This window comes from Salmo salar, chromosome 10 (assembly GCF_965601325.2).
Source record: "Salmo salar chromosome 10, fSalSal1, whole genome shotgun sequence".
Classification (NCBI taxonomy): domain Eukaryota; kingdom Metazoa; phylum Chordata; class Actinopteri; order Salmoniformes; family Salmonidae; genus Salmo; species Salmo salar.
Window position 1 is genome coordinate 80,890,826 of NC_138300.1, and position 13,395 is coordinate 80,904,220.

Below are 13,395 nucleotides of genomic sequence, written 5' to 3' on the forward strand. Positions count from 1 at the left end.
AGAGTCGCCAGAGCCGCCCGTCAGTGAGGAATCGCCAGAGCCGCCCGTCAGTGAAGAGTCGCCAGAGCCACCCACTAGTCAGGAGCTGCCAGAGTGGCCAAACTGCCCGGAGCTGCCAGAGTGGCCAAACTGCCCGGAGCTGCCAGAGTGGCCAAACTGCCCGGAGCTGCCAGAGTGGCCAAACTGCCCGGAGCTGCCAGAGTGGCCAGATTGCCCCGAGCTGCCAGAGTGGCCAGACTGCCCCGAGCTGCCAGAGTGGCCAGACTGCCCCGAGCTGCCCCCCGGCAATGCCAGAGTGGCCCGACTGCCCCCCGGCGATGCCAGAGTGGCCCAACTGCCTGGAACGGCCAGAACCGGAGCCACTTCCAGATATAGGTGGGTTGGGGAGGCGGGGTGTAGCACAGTGCCGTCGTTGACGGCAGCCACCCTCCCTTCCCTCCCTTTAGTAGGGGGGAATTTTTGTTTTGCTGTTGTTTGGGGGTTGTTGTTTTTTAAGGTGCTTCCGGGGTTAGCACCTTTAAGGGGGGGGGTACTGTCACGTCCTGGCCAGTATAAGGGTTAATTGTCATTTTAGTTTGGTCAGGACGTGGCAGAGGGTATTTGTTTTATGTGGTTCAGGGTGGTGTGTTAGTTAGCCTCTCTGGGCTAGGCGGGACGAATTCGTCCCACCTACGTAACAGCCACTTGCAGCCTGTGGCGCGATTTTCAAAACCTTAAAAATCCTATTACTTCAATTTCTCAAACATATGACTATTTTACAGCTATTTAAAGACAAGACTCTCGTTAATCTAACCACACTGTCCGATTTCAAAAAGGCTTTACAACGAAAGCAAAACATTAGATTATGTCAGCAGAGTACCAAGCCAGAAATAATCAGACACCCATTTTTCAAGCCAGCATATAATGTCACCAAAACCCAGAAGACAGCTAAATGCAGCACTCACCTTTGATGATCTTCATCAGATGACAACCCTAGGACATTATGTTATACAATACATGCATGTTTTGTTCAATCAAGTTCATATTTATATCAAAAACCAGCTTTTTACATTAGCATGTGACGTTCAGAACTAGCATACCCCCCGCAAACTTCCGGGGAATTCGCTAACATTTTACTAAATTACTCACGATAAACGTTCACAAAAAGCATAACAATTATTTTAAGAATTATAGATACAGACCTCCTCTATGCACTCGATATGTCCGATTTTAAAATAGCTTTTTGGTGAAAGCACATTTTGCAATATTCTAAGTACATAGCCCAGGCATCACGGGCTCGCTATTTAGACACCCGGCAAGTTTAGCACTCACCATAATCATATTTACTATTATAAAAGTTTGATTACCTTTTGTTGTCTTCGTCAGAATGCACTCCCAGGACGTCTACTTCAATAACAAATGTTGGTTTGGTCCAAAATAATCCATCGTTATATCCGAATAGCGGCGTTTTATTCGTGCGTTCCAGACACTATCCGAAATGGTAAAGAAGTGTCGCGCGCATGGCGCAATTCGTTAGGAGGGCGTTTGATTTATTATTTCCGGGTTTTGAGTTATGGTCTATGTTGATGTATTTCTATGTGTAGTCTGGTTGATCTGTTTCTATGTTGAGTTAATTGGGGTGGACTTCCAATTGAAGGCAGCTGTGTGGTGTTGCCTTTGATTGGAAGTCCTATATTAGTTGGGTGTGTTTGTCTGTGTATTTTGTGGGAAATTGTTTCGTGTTTAGCGTGTGTAAGCCTAACAGGACTGTCTGTAAATCGTGAGTTCGTTTTTGTTATTTTTGTATGTTCGTTTTTTGAGTTTATTAAATGTTCAAAAATGAACTATCAAAACCCTGCTGCATATTGGTCATCTTTTTCCGACGATGATTTCGCTATATCGTCCTCCGACGAAGAAATCCGTGACTCTCTCTCTCTCTCTCCTTTCTTTTTCCTTTTTTCTTTGTTTCTAATTGCAAATAAACTGATAAATCACCTCACATGCAGAACATGACATCTTGAAGACCCAGATGTTAAACTGGCTTTTGAGCTCCTCTTTAGCACCTTTTCATCACTGTCTCTTTACTGTCACATCAGTATCCTCCTGAGAGGGTTGAGCGGTGGTTGTGTGTTCATTCTCCTTATGTCTTCATCTCACCTCCTCAAGCTCCTGAGCATGTGTCCCCATTGACACCGTTGTCTCCTTTGATGCAACATGTATTCACATACAGCTAGAAGAGAGAAAGTGATCCCATAGCGAAGCACTGTAGCAGGAACTGGCTCTCTCATGTTTGCATTGCTAATCAGGACGTCACCAAGGTGTCACGGTGTGTCATGAGCATTTAGATGTTAAGGACATCATTAGAGAAGCTGTCACTTTGCAATCGTTGACATCAAGGGACTCCATACCATACATTTAGCCACCGACTGTGATGTCGTTGCAGTGGTTTCACTCATTGTTCTGCAGACGTATCCCTCCAGCCTCCACCCTGCTGTTCCAGACATCTCTGACCTCAGAGCTCCACTCAGCTATCTTCACTCTGTTTAGCCCCGTCTAACGAAACCTTACTTGTGAAGGTCAGCTAAATTCATAACATTAAGAAATTATCCCCAAAATGTCCCCAAAATGTAAGCTCCTTGTGGTCGTCGGCTTCAATGTGAGATATGCTTTTAGCATCCCTTATCCATTCATATCCATATGGCAAGTCGCCAAATTAAGGGACAACTTGCGGTAAACATGAAAATACAAGTGTTTGTTTTTGTAAACTTGTCAATGGGACTGTTTTGATCAGGGGATGAGGAAGTCTTGCCTGAGATTAAAGGATTGGTGAAGAATGTCAATTCTCCCCGGCCGGCCGGCAGCACCAAAGTGATGTGGTTTGGTGTGGGGTGAGTGAGTGAGTGAGGACAGAGGGGGTAGGGAAACGAAGAGTATTGGGTTACTGAGGAGAAATAAATAAAATAGTAAGGCACAGTGCATAGTAAATTGTAACACTAATACCTACAGTATAGTAGTTGAAATGATAAATCATTGAAATCAATGTTTTATAAGAAATCCATATTTTGAAATAGCATGTTGAACAGAAGAGCAGTTCACAGACACACAGACACAGACACACACACAGACAGACACGCACACAATCAGAAGCACTTCACAAGCTGTCTCTCTTCAAAAACTGCCAACAGCCGCACCGAACCACCAAATCCAGCAGAGCATCTGTTGCTTATCAAACATGGTTGTTTTTCTGTCTGTCTTTTCTCCCCCATTCTTTCAACATTGTTCAACAACACTAGCTGGCCTAGGCCTGTATGGCTGGCAGCTTTCATTTCAAAAGCCTCCACAGCATTATATTGTGAAAAATGTGCTATGGAATACAGCTGGTTTCTAAAGACTTTGAAATTGGATCAGGCTACAGAGTAGTTTGCTTGTCGTTTGCGAGCGGCGAGTGGGTTCCGAGGGACAAGCTTAATTCATGGACAGGATTGCAGATTGGGTCTCAGGAGACATCACTTCCCATTTCATCTGGCCTCGCCAGTCTTCTAAACATTTTAAAATAACTTTTAAAGTGACTCGTAATTGGCCTTCGGTCTTCCTTGTTGCAGGACACGTGTCAAATCAAAAGGCCTCTATGCCACTACTATCATCATGTATTGTGTGACATGCTGAAAAATAACCCCTAACGTTCGAAGCTATTCCGTATTTCCTGTGTAAAATAACGTTTTGTCGACTTTGGATGTTTTTAAGTTGTCATTTATGTGGATTTTCCATACACAATGTAGCCTCATCGTAGAGACCATCACCAACCCCCAACTGGTTGTGTCTAGTGGCTACTGTTGATGTTTTGTGCTGTCAGGCGTGCGTAACAGTTGCTGCTGTATAGTGACAGAGTGAATGTTAATGACACACAGCCAACACACACAGCTGCTGTTGCTAAGGCCGTGGTGTCTGGGCCTCAGCCCGTTTGACCACCACCCACACGGAATGAATGCATATGCATTTTCATATGTTTTCATATGTCTCTGTCTGGCTGTACCCCAAAGGGCTTATCAGTGCTTACGCACAGCAGTGTTCACTTTCAGTCAGTCAACTTTGGTACAACATATTATGGGGAGTCGCACTCTTGCGACTTCGGTTGAAGGATCCACAGGTGATAAGCCTAAGGCTCGGATTCATTCCTTCAAGTATTCCACTCTTCACCTTGGAACAGGAGACTGTCTTACATTGTGCCACCTAAACTGTCCCTTAGTGGTAGAGCGTGCTCACCCCCTGGACTTTGTGTGCTAAAGACTGTATGGCTCTCATCATTTTCCTAATCATTAACAATTAGTTATTCTTTGGATTGCTTGGCCTGGCTATAGCAATAAGTCATTTGATTTATTTAACCCTTATTTTACCAGGTAAGTTGACTGAGAACACATTCTCATTTACAGCAATGACCTGGTGAATAGTTACGGGGGAGGGGGTGGCAATGAAGGTGTGAGGTCAAGTAAGATGCAACCGCAACCGAAACGAAACGACAAAGGCTGACAAGCCGGGTTCGGGTTTGCTACCATGCCCCAATGAATGAAAAGATAAGTTAGTTGTCTTGTATGTCTTGGCTCGGTGCATGCTCAGGCTGCCCTCGCTCGAATCAGTTTGTGTGTGAGACTAGGGGCTCTCTTTCCTTGCTAGTGTGAGGAGCAGGTTCTCTTGACAATCGTGTAGCATTCCTTAACGGGCTTGGTGTTTCCTATAGTGACTTTCTCTCCCTGGTGCCCATACATCGGCTGAATCTGAGATGCGGAACGCGGAGATGAATTGGGTCGTTGGTTGGGTCAAATGTCTCCCGGCTCGGATGCGCTCTGTCACTGGTTAGAGGTGGCTACTTGTAGAGAGATGGCGACCAGGTACTGTGGGTATCCCCCCGCCGCCTGTGTCTGCATTGGTTAAGCACTGCTTGTCTCTTCCCAGAAAGGTCCGGGTCCCACCTAGGTATTCCGATGAGGAAGTAGCATCATAGCATTTGGCTCGGTAAACCCCGGAGTGGGAGGCCTTAGCATGGTAATGACCAACCGGTGCGCCCCTCCAAAAAAACAATACTGTGATGTCAGTGCCCACACGTTTGGTTATGGCCATCGCCTGTGTCCGTAAAGGTCTGGGCTTCATCCAGGCTATACAGTCTCACAGAAGCACAACTTAGTTTCCCCTCTCTTTTGCTCACCAGTTCATGATGTTCACAGAGTTCAAGGGGTATGTCAATCTCCCCAGGGTGAGAGTAATAAGTTGGGCGATTTGCTCTCTATGCACAAGGAGGCACTCCTCCCCCATTGGTGGCTCATTACTGGGATTCATTGCTGATTCCTGCCTGTAACTAACTAGCAACTATGAGGTGCTTAGTGATACAGGTCATGGGTTTTATAGGTGATTGGTTTCATTCCTGGGAATTAGGTTGAATTACAAATCGCCCCTGTCTGTTACTACAAAAGGGGTCCATTGTTCAGAGCTGTCTGTCCTTTTCCCAGCTGGGTTACAAGGTGCAGTGGCACAGGTACCTAGTGGGTATGATAACCTTCATGATAGCGGTTTTCCCCTGGGTCTATTTTTAATGGTTGTGGTCCAGCATGGGTGCCAGCCAGTTATCGGGACGCATTTTAACTCCTAAACCGAGTGAGGCTCGTTGTGACAGAGGTAACACTAAGGGGCACTGCCAATCGGTGTACGTAACTGATTGCCGGAGCTCCTAAACACAGAGTGGAACGAGCTTCAGGCAAGCCTTGGCGCATGAACACAGTTCTGTCAACCCAAAGTTCCACAGTGTTCACGGGTGTCAAAACTGTTGTGTCTCCCACATGTGGGTTCAATGAAAAGTGTCCCTTTTCCACCTTCAGACACGTGGGGGTCGAGGGGAAAATAACCAATCTCTCCCAGTCCACAAGGTGGCGTCCCACCTTTTCAGATGGCACTTGAAGGGAGGCTTGCTGTCTGCTCCAACCAATGGCGTGCATGCACAGTGTTGCTATGGAGCATGCGAACAGTGACGTTGGGGTACAGGCTACAAATTGTTCTATGTCCCCCACGCTTCAGCCGTGTCGTCACATCAACTGTTCCCGAGGCCCCGGTGCCAGTTTTATGAGAGGCAACAGTTTTTAACCTCTATGGGCTAGGTGGGACGCAAGCGTTCCACCCGTGGTGCACTCCATCAACAGCAGGTGCATTTCAAGAGCGGCAAATTTGAATCCAAATAAATGTCAAAATTCAAATTTTTCAAACATACAACTATTTTACACCCTTTGAAAGATAAACATCTCCTTAATCTAACCACGTTTTACGATTTCAAAAAGGTTTTACGGCGAAAGCATAAATTTAGAGTATGTAAGGACAGTACATTTACAAGAGTTGTGTGTAATGTTGTGTCAATTCAAAGACAGGGTCACCAAAACCATAAAACCAGCTAAAATGATGCACTAACCTTTTACAATCTCCAACAGATGACACTCCTAGGACATTATGTTAGACAATGCATGCATTTTTAGTTCTATCAAGTTCATATTTATATCCAAAAACAGCGTTTTACTGTGGCGTTGATGTTCAGGAAATCGTTTCCCTCCAATAACCGGCATTCAAGTCAGCACCACAAATTAAATAATTAAAATTAGAAAACATTGGTAAAATATTATATTGTCACTTAAAGAATTATAGATTTACATCTCTTGAACGCAATCAACTTGCCAGATTTAAAAATAACCTTACTGGGAAATCACACTTTGCAATAATCTGAGCACTGCGCCCAGAAAAATACGCGTTGCGATACAGACTAGCCGCCATGTTGGGGAGATCTAAAATCGAAAATACTATGTAAATAATCCATTACCTTTGATTCTCTTCATCAGATGTCACTTCCAGGTATCACAGGTCCATAACGAATGTAGTTTTGTTCAAAAAAGCTCATCATTTATGTCCAAAAATCTCCGTCTTGTTAGCACATGATCTAAGCCCGCCGGACTTCACTTCATGAACGAGGGGAAAAAATATATTTACGTTCGTTCAAACATGTCAAACGTTGTATAGCATAAATCATTAGGGCCTTTTTTAACCAGAACATGAATAATATTCAAGGTGGACGAATGCATTCTCTTTTATAACGTATTGGAACGAGGGTACCCAACATGAACTCGCGCGCCAGGTGTCTAATGGGCCATCATCGTTCCATGGCTCTTGTTCGGTCAGATCTCCCTCCAGAAGACTCAAAACACTTTGTAAAGGCTGGTGACATCTAGTGGAAGCAATAGGAAGTGCCAAAATATTCCTCAGCCCCTGTGTTTTTCAATGGGATAGGTTTAAAGGTAATACAACACATCAGGTATCCACTTCCTGTCAGAATCTGTCTCAGGGTTTTGCCTGCCAAATGAGTTCTGTTATACTCACAGACACCATTCAAACAGTTTTAGAAACTTTAGGGTGTTTTCTATCCATATATAATAAGTATATGCATATTCTAGTTACTGGGTAGGATTAGTAACCAGATTAAATCGGGTACATTTTTTTATCCAGCCGTGCAAATACTGCCCCCTAGCCCTAACAGGTTAAGGGAGGATTGCCCGCCTCCAGATGAATCTTTAGATAATTAGCAACTTTTCAACTACTTTTTAGCTACTTTGCAACTAGTTAGCATGTTAGCTAACCCTTCCCCTAACCCTAGCCTTAACCCTTTAACCTAACCGCTAAATGTAACCCTAACCTTAACCATAACCCCTAGCTTCTAGCCTAGCTAACGTTAGTCACCTAGCCACCTAGGTAGAATTTGTAACATATCATACGTTTTGCAAATTCTTAACAAATTGGACGTTTTGCAGTTTTGTAACATATTTCCCTTTTTGCCTCCTCCTTTTGCTTCTGAAGAGCAACAGTGGTTGCATGCGTCTGGTACAAGATTTACGCATGTAGAGTGAGTGGACTGGGATATCCGGTTATGTGACAAGCTTTTTGTCTGTTTTGCTAATCTAGCTTGAGGCAGGTCACTCTCTAAACTCTTACTATCTCCCACTGGATCATTTCCTTGGCAAATAGCAGCAAGGGGCAAGGGTTACCTAGCAGTGTACACGCCCACTCTACCAGGGGTCTGGCAGCGTATTGGGCATTATTTAAAGGGCTGTAGGAGATATTTGTGCTGTGGCAAGTTGGGCATCACCACACACTTTTATGAGATTTTACTGATTGGATGTCACTGCTCCCAGTGTACTTACAGCTGGAACAGAGGAAAGACACTAGGCAGCACGCCGTGTGTGCAATAACCAGACTGTCACATCTTGCAGGGTCAGGTCTTTGTGGTCTGCCATGGCCCGTTTTGTTTAGTATCCGCAGGGGTCAGCTTGGGGCATTTCTATTTCCCCATAATATGTTGTACTGAAGTTGACTGACTGAAAGGGAACTGCTCCCTGAAGTAGGGAAACAAGGTACAACACCTCTTTGGCCCGCACCGCCCGTTCCTGTGGTCATTGAAGAATGGTATTCAATTGAAGGAATGATTCCGAGCCTCACGCTTATCAACTGTGGAAGGCGGGTGCTTCCAGAGGGGAGTGGATATCATTGGCCTTGTCAGGAGTGATTTAAGATCCTTCAACCGAAGTCACGAGAGTGCGACTCTCCATAGTATGTTGTATCTCGTTTCCCTCCTTCAGGGAACAGTAGATATAGCCATTACGTTACATTGTAGAGTATTGGACCACTGGCTTTCATACTTTTCTAATTCTCAGCGTGGCTCAAGTTATTTCTCCAACTGTCAACACATTCAAATGAATAAAAGACATGTACGTGGAGCCACGTTGGTTGGGAATTTTGCAGAGGTGCGCATTCGGGCTGTGTGTCCCCCGCAGATGGTGGTCTCATAGTCATGTAGCTATGTCACAACAGGACGCTGAACTATCGTGTCCCTGCATCTGTGGACTCTGAATTAAGCTTAACAAGGAAAGGCTTTTGACTTTAATGTTTTTAGCAAGGCTATTGCTATCTCTGTCTGTGAAGATCATCCTGCCCCAAGCAGTCAGTGAGATTGGGGGTGTGGGCGTGTTGGGGGATTGTAGGAGAGGATGGGGGGTGGCACAGAACGAGGTAGCACAGCTAACAGTGTTTGGCTGGGCCCCTCTCTCATTATCCAGTGCAGATGTTCTCCGCAGCCCGTGGTATCAGGTGGCCTCAAATATAATCGATATCAAAACTCCAGCGGGAGAACCCTAAGCCCCTCTGACGGCTCCGATTACGCCCTGTTATAAGACCAGGAGACTTCTGACAAGCATTGCGGGTCAAAACACAAACTGTCCTCACATCAAAGGATGTGAGCATCAGAGAGAATGTCTCGATACTCCCCAGCCCACCACCACCTAGGAAGATCCTCCGTTCTGCCCTGTTTTCTCTGGATTAGATCCTTCCAGTTATACGACTAATTTGTGACTTAGCCGCCTAATCACATTATTCATGCTGGGGCTTTTATCTCCTTGGTGGGGCCATTTGTTTTGGCACGGCTGAAACACAAGCATTAATAAATCAAGTTAAATGGTATTTGTCCCAAGCTTCATAAACAACAGGTGTAGACTAACAATTAAATGCTTACTTACGGGCCCTTCCCAACAATGCAGAGAGAAAAACAGAAAAATTATAGAAAACAATTCAACACAAGGAATAAATACACAATAATATTACTATATACTTGGCTATATACACAGGGTACCAGTACCTAGTTTAGGTTATTGAGGTAGATACAGTATGTAAATATACTGTAGGTAGGGGTAAAGTGACTAGGCAACAGGATAGATAATTAACAGTAGTAGGAGTGTAAGTGATGAGTCAAAAGATTTAGTGCAAAAAGGGTCAATGCAGATAGTCCGGGTAGCTGTTTGGTTGACTATTTAGCAGTCCTATGGCTTGGGGGTAATGGTCCTGTTGATTCCAGATATGTAGCATCAGTAACGCTTGCCTTGCGGTAGTAGAGAGAACAATCTATGACTTGGGTGGCTGGAGTCTGACAATTTTTAGGGCCTTCCTCTGACACAGCCAGGTATAGAGGTCCTGGATGGCAAGGAGAGATGTACTGGTCCATACGCTCTACCCTCTGTAGTGCCTTGCGGTCGGATGCCAAGCAGTTGCCATACCAAGCGGTGATACAGCCAGTCAAGATGCTCTCAATGGGGCAGCTGTAGAATTTTTTTAGGATCTGAAGGCCCATGTCAAGTCTTTTCAACCTCCTGAGGGGGAAGAGGCGTTGTCGTGCCTTCTTCACGACTGTGTTGGTGTGTGTGGACCATGTTAATTCCTTAGTAATGTGGACAATAAAGCCCCCTACAGAAGGTTTTGACTAGGTGGTATACAGCTATGACTTTTTGGTAGCAGGTTAGGAGAACTTACACTGCAGCAAGGAGAAATAACGTAGCAGGTTAGGAGAATTAGGTTACGATTAGGAAAAGCGTTGGGCTTAGCTAAAATGCTCTTCTAACCTGCTACGAAAAGTCACTTCCAGTTGTAGCTGTACTCCATCTAGCCACAATCCCTATAGAGAGCAATAGTAATGGCGTCTTTTTGTAGGCACTAACGAAGGCTAACTCCGCCTTGGCTCGTTGGCCAAAGCTTATGGGGAAATGAATGAGGTTTTTGTAGCGTTTTTGTTTAAATACCAAAAGTAAGGTCTGTGGTAAACAAAGGCTTAGGAGATTTTAACGTTTTGTTCTATGAGATAATCTTCATCAGCTAACATCCTTTTTGTGAAATGTGAAGCATTTATGTAATCAAAACAAGTAACAAGCTGACGTTGTGCTAACGTAAAAAATAAAACCTCAGGTCTTATGCCTTTGTTTAGCTAACATGCTTAGCTCACCTTATCAGACGAACCCAAAGTCTCCTCTGGACAACATAGTTCGGGAACTGATAAAAACAAGCACCTTCCCGCTGAAGATATACTGTATGGTTGCAGCCTGGAGCAAAACAATATACCATCCTTGCATTTTCGTTCGAGCTGATAAGCAGAAAGCTAACTAGGATAACTAGCTTTCTGGCGGACTAGTGTAGTGTAGACTGGTTTGCATGGTCGGCGTAGTGACGTGAACAATTGTGGCGACTAATGTTATCGTTCCATTTTTTTAACAGTTAGCAACTCATTAGTAACTGACTTACAGTATTTTGAGCACATAAATGCTTCATAATTCATAAAGGTCCTGTTAGCGGACTGATATTATCTCATAGAACAAAACGTATAATATCTCCTAAGCCTGTGTTAACCTCAGACTTTATTTTAAGTGTATATCCCGAAGCCCCATTCTCTTCCCCATTCATTTAGGACCAGAGGTAGAACATGCTAACTTATTTCCGGTTGTTAGGACTACAAGCTGGCAAAATCTATTGGCACAACACTAACAGTGAGTTTAATATGGAAAAGTGATCCCTGTCTGGTATTACAATGGGTCTGGGAGAGGGGAATTGAAAGCTTAAGGAGAGGATGCGAGTGTAATGACTTTAATGCAGATAATCCACCACATCTGGGGCCGGACATTGTTTGATATTTATGGTTGATCATCAGACACTAGTAGGTTTATTATTCTTATCATGAGCAGAATATGAGTCGGTTTGGGGCCAATTTGTTTTGTTTTAATATGAGTGCTTTGTTCGAGCCATGGTGATCAGTTTCAGGAGGCTGGCCTGTGTTTTTTTCTTCTTCTGTGTATTGTGGTGTGAAGGGAACGTGGAGGTGCCACTGAGAGACCAGAGGGTGGAGAGTCAGGCCTTTAAGCCGAAAGAAAAGCACCAGCCCCTCTTCTCCATGTCTGAGACTAAAATAAGATTAGGTAGAATGAAGTTGTGGGAGTTTCTCAACTAGAAGTAGATGGACATTGCACATATTATGGATGCTGTTCACATATCAGCTCCATACATTACCTTACAAAGCGTTTTTACACATGGCATAAGACATATGACATCAGACGTTACATAGTCATGACAGTCTGTGGAGCCTCTATGTCAGCAAGGGCAGTGATGCTTACCCAGTTATCTGACAATATTGATCTCATTCATTCATTCTCTCTCTCTCTCTCTCTCTCTCTCTCTCTCTCTCTCTCTCTCTCTCTCTCTCTCTCTCTCTCTCTCTCTCTCTCTCTCTCTCTCCATACATTTACCTTTGTTTTGAGACGTTATGGAGACATTCATGATTGAAGAGCAGTTCATTTTTTTTTATGTGTAAGGTTCCACCATTGCTATCCCTCGGTGCCACTGGCTACCAGTGCCTGACCCTTGACCTACTTGCTTGATGGATGACTTTATGACACTATTTTGGTACCCAGCGTCACAGCCAGCCCAACCACAGAGAGCAGAGAGGGCTCTGTGACCTTTCTCTTGCTACGTCTTGCCTGGATAAGATGGCAGCAGAGGACGAGCTAATGCTTAGTGAATCCACAGATCACGTCGAGCATGCATGTCGGGAGCTCCACTAGAATGTTCCAATCTCCACCCTGGAAAGTTCCACTCCACTATGGCCACCCATGAAGGTTGATACAGTTGAAGCCTAGCTATAACCTGGCAAAGAGATGGCAACTGAGGTTTCACATGAATTCATATCTCAACATGGCTTTCATGATTTGGCTTCAATAAAAGCAACCGGGGAAAAACGACTTGAAGAACTTTGAAGATTTTCTGAACATTTTACATTAGGTGTCATACATTGGGGAGAAACGACTTGTGTAGGAGACATTATTATTTTCTTTTTTTACTTGAATAAGAGGAAGCCTTAGTACACATTCACCATCTATCTCAGAAATTCTCAATACTTTGCACCACTAGATGGCAATCCTCTTTACTTAGAAAGTATGAACGTGTTGTAAGTAAGCTCCCCCTGATAATGGTTGAATTAAAACATTACCATGAAATGTAATGTTCCAACTTTGCAATACATTCCCATTTGAGCTGATATATTAGAGTTGTGTGAATCGTATCTGTATTAAATGAAACGTCTTACAACAGACTATGAATGCTGAGTGACTAAACTCTACATCTAACTAATGATGAAATCCCCATGATGAAGCATGTTAGAGCTGCAGGCAGACAGACAGACAGACAAGTCCTTGTCGTTCATCAGACGTGTGTTTCCCCTATGGGGCTGGTGACAGCCACTGCAGTATGTTTTGTCTGGTCAAGCCTCTAACTGGCATGGCATCAGTGTTATGCCTGTAAATGTGTCTATTAATACCATCTGAGACCAGGGTCATGCCAAAAATGTATGGTCAAGGAACGCCACCACGCCACCTCACAAATAGACCCAATCCCCCTCGGTCTGCTCTCATGTGGTCGCCCCCATCAACAACAAAAAGGTAATGTGTTGACTGGTCAGCTAAGCGTCAGCAAAGACAATGGACTTTCTTTTGGTATTTTGATGAGAGACAATACAGTCAGACATTAAAATGT